The sequence below is a fragment of the Mesocricetus auratus genome, unplaced genomic scaffold, assembly GCF_017639785.1.
Source record: "Mesocricetus auratus isolate SY011 unplaced genomic scaffold, BCM_Maur_2.0 Super-Scaffold_100042, whole genome shotgun sequence".
Lineage (NCBI taxonomy): Eukaryota > Metazoa > Chordata > Mammalia > Rodentia > Cricetidae > Mesocricetus > Mesocricetus auratus.
In genome coordinates this window covers 9,051,623-9,058,895 of record NW_024429219.1, presented here as the reverse complement: position 1 = coordinate 9,058,895, position 7,273 = coordinate 9,051,623, and positions in this window count along the sequence as shown.

The following is a 7,273-nucleotide window of genomic DNA, read 5'->3' as shown; positions in this document are numbered from 1 at the left end:
AAGTATTGTGTTTATACTGATCCTTTAAAGCATAATATATAATTAAATACAGATTATAAATAGTTACCTACAATAGTCAAAACTTATAGTTAGATAAGTTAAGTTTTCTAGATGTGCAGAGATATATTTAAGATACATAGTCTTCAAACCTTTCAAAGATGTTCAGAAAATAGCATTTAAAATGGTTTAGGGTTTCTCTTGACAATGAGAAATGTCTGCTCCTAGCGCATCAATTACATCTGAGAGGAAGATGGGCACCAAAGAAACTCATTATGGAGTTTGCTTTCAACATGGCAAGATTATCCATTCGGGCAAGAAAGTGTTCTTGCCTGAACTGTTTGACTGCTGCTGTATAATCTGGACATGCAGGACCCACGGGACAGTTACTACTGAATTTGGAAAGCCCAAAAGGATTCCTACTTCATGGAAGAGTCTGATGGACTTTCTGTGGGACACAGAAAAATGACTGACAGTCTGCCAGTGCAGATGGACAGTTTGAAATTTCCTGCTTTGCTGAAAAGTTTGCCAGACCACTGGCCTATCAGCTGAAGATGGATGCCCCAACATTACAGAGGAACTTCGGGTGACTGTCTCTGTCAATTCTAGTGTTTATATATTATCTATCTGTGATCTTTGATGGAGTTGAAGGAAGTTGTAATTATAGTTTTCCTTAGGATAAAAGATAAGTTGTATATAAGACTTTAGACTCACACAGATAGGAAAGATAATAAATACTTTCTTTAAATCTTACTAAATGCTAATGGGCTAAATATTGTAACTATAGTTCTTCCTTGATAACTGTTCTGTTATATATAATTTGACTATGGGACTGATGGAAGCAGAGACAGATACTCACAACTGAACACTGAACTGACCCCCTGGAACCCAATGACAGAGATGGAGGAGTGATGAGCAATGCTCAGGAGATCTTGCCTCATTCTACTTCTCTGGGATATCATGCATATCTCTCTTGGGAGCCTCCTTGTTTCCCAGACTCACTGGCAATGGGATTGTAGGGTGACACTCCGCTGATCCCTGTCTAAAATCCATATATGAGTGAGTACATACCATGTTTGTCTTTTGGTGATTGGGTTACCTCACTCAGAATGGTTTCTTCAAGTGCCATCCATTTGTCTGCAACTTTCAAGATAGGTGGGACTAGGAGTCCAGGAGGATTCTGGGAAGGAGAAACACAAGAGAGTCAACATGTAACGCCATGGGGTAGGAAGCCCGGAACTATTCTCTAGTAAGAAACATAATTAGATTAACAATTATGGGGTAATTACTTAAGTCAGAGCTAGCCAGTAAGAAACAAGCAAGGCCAATAGCTTCATAATTAATATAGCCTCCTGTGTGTTTATTTGGGACTGATGCGGCTCTAGAACCAGGCTGGCGGGAAGGCTCTTCTCAAAGGAAAAAGCTTCTCTTTACACCTGGTGGGTATGGGTCCAAGGTGCTCTTCTGGTGGGTGCAAGCAGGTACAACACTCTGATGGGTCCCAGGGTGGGTGCAGTCGGGTCTGAGACACTCCCTCTCCCAGTGTGTGGGAGCTGAATTAGCACAGTCCTATCAGCAGCCTCGAGGTTGCTTGGTGAGCTGGGGGGAGTCAACCTGCCTACAGTCCCCAGGCTAGGAGATCCCAAAGAGGAAGGAAGTTGGGACCAAAGGTAGTGGGGCTCTCCTCTGCCCTCTGCTCTCTGCCCTCTGCCCTCTGCCCTGAGTGGGGGTTGTGAGTAGACTGTCACTCTCAGCCAGCTGCTAGTTGCTTGGTCCTCTAGGGGCAGGGGCAAGTTGACCTGGATTCAGTCCCCAGGCCAGGAAATTCTAGAGCCATTTCCATGTTCTATGGAGTGAATTTTGCATGTCAATTTATCATTATTGTTTCCAATGGAATGAATCCTTTTGGCTAATCTCTGATCATCAGTTTGTAAAGTTTGCATCACACCAATAAGATTCTCATTCTTAGCACTGTTGGCAAATAAATTTTAAAGATGTGATATGAATTGCCAGACTAATAGCAACCATAGATTAGAATGTATATGTCCCAGGTAGGTCATATAACTCATGGATACACAACTAGGTAGATAGCTTCTGCGGTCTTCTGTTCTGCCCCAAGGATAAATAGAACCAGAATTCCAATCTCTAACCACCCCATGAAAAAAAAGAGAAAGACTGTCCCTTCTTTCCTTTAAAGGGGGTTGTGAATATCCACTATAACATACAAAATGAGAGAAAGGTAAAAAGCCTTGAGGCAAATCATAGATTAATAGAAACAGGCTAATTTAAGTTATATTAGCTAGTGGGACAAGCATAAGATGAGGGCAAATATTTATAACTAATAATAAGTCTTTATGTCATGATTTGTGAACTGGTTGCTAGACCAAAAGAAAGCTTGATACAGACAATGGAATTTAAGAGCTGCATCTTACTCCCTTAGAAAATGTACTTTTCATGCCTCGGTAGTCTCCAGAACTGTCCTCATTGCTTTGGCTCCAAGGACCTGTTTCTTGGTTGAGAGAGAGATCTGCTTTCATTTCAGGAGTGCCTTCCCTACGGCTTTCCCTCTCCTCCTCTGCTTCTTTGAGGTATTTCAAAATTAGTAGACATAATATGCTGGTGCATCTGGTCCTATCCCTGAAGAGTTAGAACTGATTCTTTGTCCCTGCCTTCTGAAGCAGCTACTGAAGTGTCAGCATAACTTGGTATACACAAGGTGTCCTCTTCAAAGAAACCATTAAGCTACAGTTAGCACAGCACACTGGGACATTTCAGACCTAATAAGAGGCTACAGCCCTACCATTGTCCTGGTGGGCATAACACACTTAAAAGGCTCCAGTCCTGGGTGTCACTCATAGAAGTACAGTATGCATGGGAAGATGGGAAGTTCCACTTCTGCCTGCCCTGTCCCCTCAGTCACAGTGTTATACTCTTGCCCTGATAGAGCATAAGTTAGTGTTTTTTTTAAACCCAGCCACCAAGTTCCAGATGCACAAGTCCTAATGTAAAATAAACCCCACAAATAATATGAAAAAAAACAAGTCAATATAATTCCTCCAAACATTACTAATTACACAGTGATGGTCTCCTTTGAAGGTGACTTAGTTGCAACTAAGGAAAGGACTTAGAAGAATTATGTGTGTGCTCAGGAAAGTCTAAGAAAATAAACTCTTGAAGTAGTCCTGAGGGGACACAAGTAGATGAATTAAACAAGGAAGATGGCACATGATATGGTAGAGTAATTCAATAAAATGGAAGAAATATTTATGAACAACCAAACTGAACTGATGGAAACTAAAAACATAAGTCAAAATTTAAAGGTCTGTGGAAAGTTTCTTCAAGAGAATGAATCAAGGGGGAAAGGATAGAATATTTGAGCTCAGTGTCAAGGTGGAGTAATTGGAACACTCAAAGGACCAAGATAAATTAATAAAAATGTATGACATGGAATAGCAAGATATTCAGGACACTAAAGATAGAAACTTTAAAATAGTTGGGATATGAGGGTGTGAGAGCAGAACTGACCCTGCTCCTTGCTGTCTGATACATGGGTGACCTACCCAGGGCAGTGCTGCACAGCTCCCCTGTGGGTGGCGATGGGGGAAAGCTGGCAGGCTGACAAACCCAGCGATCACCCAGGCATAGAATCAGGACTACAAGATAGTCCACCCCAACACCCACCTCAGCTATGAACTGCTGGAGCAAATAAAGGGACTGGTCCTGCAGACCCAAAGCTACGGGGTCTCCATGATACAAGGCAACAATAGGATATCTGAGAGGAACCCCAGTGAGGGCCTAGTATCAAGGGTGCAGCAGAAACCAGGGGCCCAAAGCAGACCAATGACTCACTGCAACAAGTAAAGATGTTTGGTCTAAAGGGTAACTGTGTAACTGACTGGGCCACGCTATAGCTTCCACACTGAGAGTTTTTTAAAGTTTTTTTTTTTTTGCTTGTTCGGTTTTTTTGTTAGTTTTAATTTTAAATTTTGTTTTGTGGGGGAAGGTTTCAAGGGCAGGTAGGGGGAAGTGAGGGGACCGGGAGATGAGTGGGATCATGATGCATGATGTGACATCCACAAGGAATCAATAACATGTTTTAAAAAGTAGTTGAGATAGAAAAGGCTGAGGAATTGCTTTCTGAACATAGAGATAATAATTGTAATGAAATCATAGTAGAAAAGGCCCCTAACTTAAAGATACAGGAGTAGTTTAAAACGTCAAACAGGGAGACCAGAAAAGAACATCCCCTTGCCATACTATTACTAAACAACTAAATATTTAAGCATTGGAAGTGGCAGAAAAGAAGAACAAGTTACATATCAATGCAGGCCTGTCAGAGTAACATCAGATTTCACATCAGAAACTATAAAAGTCAGGAGGAATTAGAATGATGTTCTTCAAGTTTTGAATTACAACAACTACCAAATCTAACTATTATATCATAGATATAGATATGGATTATCAGTTGTTGTAATTCAAAAACTTGATTATCAGTCATAATTGAAGGAGAAGGCAAAACTTTCCGTGATAAAAACAGGCTTAATGAATTCATGGCCATTTCACAATCTCTACAGGATACTTGAAGGAATTCTTCAGACTGGACAGAAAGACAAACACATTCTTATAGCCACATGGAAGACCAAATCATGCCAGAATAAAAGTTGAGCATGGAGGAATTAAAAAGAACCAATACCTACATAGCCAACAAGATGATAGTAACTAATACTCATCTTTCAATAATAACTCTTAACTATTTATGGTCTTTCCACTCAGTGGACTTCCTCTTCACTTACCTGATTATTTCCATTTCTCTAAAGAAGACTTTTAGTTTTGTGGGGTCTCATTTGTCAGTTGTTTGTCTTAATTACTGAGCAAATGGGGTCTTCCTCAGAAATTCCTTTACTGCAACTCCATTTTGTAGAGCACTATGACTACGGTACTACCCACGTTTTAATCTAGACATTTCAGCATTTTAGGTTTCACATTAAGACCTTTGTTCTGCTTGGAGTTTTTTTTACATGTTGATAGATGTGGTTCACTTCTTATATATGTGGACACCTGGTTTTCAAGTACCATTTGTTGAAGATGCCATCTTACATTTGGTAAATATTATTGGCATATTTGACAAAAGTAGATGGTTGTAGATGATACCCATGATTGGGTTTTCTACTTTGTTCTATTGATCAATTCCGGAGTTTTTTGCCAATCACATACTCTTTACATTGCTATAGCTCTGTAATATAGCTTGAAATCTGGTATTCTAATTCCTCCAACCTTGTTCTTTTGCTTATAGTTCCTTTGACGATCTGGAGTCTTTTGTGGTTCCATATTAACTTTAGGGTGGTTTATTCTGTTTTGTGAAGACTGTCATAGAGATTTTGCTTGGGATTGCATTGAATCTGTAACTTGCTTTTGGTAGGATGGTAATTTCTACAAAATTCATTCTATCACACACTGAGTGTGAGAAGTCTATCTCCTAGTGTTTTTTTCAGTCTCTACATTCAGAAACTTAAAGTTTTAATAGTAAAGATTTTTCACATCCTTGATTGGATTTATTCTTAGATATTTTTGAGACTGCTGTGAATGGGAGTGTTCCTACTATATCTTCCTCATTATGATTTTTATTACTATATAAAAGAACTATGGCAATAAAAACCGTGATACTGGCATAAAAACAGACAGGAAAATCCAGGGAACAGAATAGATGACTCAGACATGAACCCATACATATGCAATCACTTGGTTTTTGACAAAGATGCTAAAAACACTCACCAGAGAAAAGATAAGCCTCTTCAACAAATGATGCCCAAAAACTGGTACCCACATGTAGAAGAATGAAACTAGGCTCTTCTTCCTCCACTTGCAGAAAAATCAACTCTCAGTGGATCAAAAATATTAATATAGGACCCGAAACTCATGGAGAAATTGGAAAGATGCTTCAAGATGCAGGCATAGGAAACGACTTATCAATAGGGACCCAAGGGCTCGGCAAAGAAGGACAAGTATTAGCATAGGGAACCTCCTACAATTAAAATGCTTGTGTGCAGCAAAAGAAACTGTTAATCAAGTGAAGAGGCCACCTACAGAGAGTGAGAACAATCTTTGCCAAATGATAGAAATGTAAAATGTAAACCTGATAAATATCTAGGAAATACAAAGAACTAAAAATAAATAAATTATAGATAGATAGATAGATAGATAGATAGATAGATAGATAGATAGATAGATAGATAGATAAAACCCCAAACAAGGAAACAATTTAAAAAATGGATTGGGGATCTTAAAACAAAACAGGATTCTTCAAGGAGAAAATACAAAGGCCAACAAGTAATCATGAAAGTGTTCAACATCTTGAGACATCAGGAACAGGAAAATTAAAATCATACTGAATTTCCATCTTACTCTTGCATAAACAGCTGTCATCAAAAATATTTTTTAAAGTAACAAATACCCAAGAGGATGTGAGAGGTCAAGAACACTTACTGCCAGTAGGAGTATAAGTCGGTACATCCGTGAAAGAAATCCCTAAATATCCAAATGACCCACATATGCCATTCCTTGGCATCTACCCAAAAGACTCCACAGTTGCCTACAAAGATACCTACACATCCAAGTTAATAGCTCTTGTATTCATAGTAGTGTAGAAATGGGATCATGCAAGATGCTCATAAATAGATGAATGGGTAATGAAAGTGTGATACACATACATAATAGAATGTTTTTATTACTTTATTTATTTACTGTGTGTCTGGGGGTGGGACACCTGTCACGGCACATGTGTGGAGGTCAGAAGGCTTTTGGAGGAGTTGGTTTTCTTCTTCCACCATGTGGAATCAAACTTGGGTTATTATGCTTGGTGGCAAGTTCCTTTACCCTTTAATCCATCTCACCAGCCTTAAGTGATGGACTTTAATTCAGACATAAAGGAGAATAGAGTGATAAAACATTTTAAATTGCTATAAGTGAAAATATAATTGACTTAAGCCAGGATCCAAAAGACAAAAACCATATGTTGTCTTTCCTACGTGGGGTTTTAGAATATGTGTGTGTGTGAGAGAGAGAGAGAGACAGAGACAGAGACAGAGAGACAGAGAGACAGAGAGAGACAGAGAGACAGAGAGACAGAGACAGAGAGACAGAGTGTGTACATGGGAGAGTGAGAGAGGGCAGATGATTTAAAAATCTTAAAAAGAATCACAGGAGAGGGAAAAGGGGGCTTTTAGGGAAAATTTGCCCCCTAATTAAATCTCAAAAATTGTATCTCTGATTTATCAAA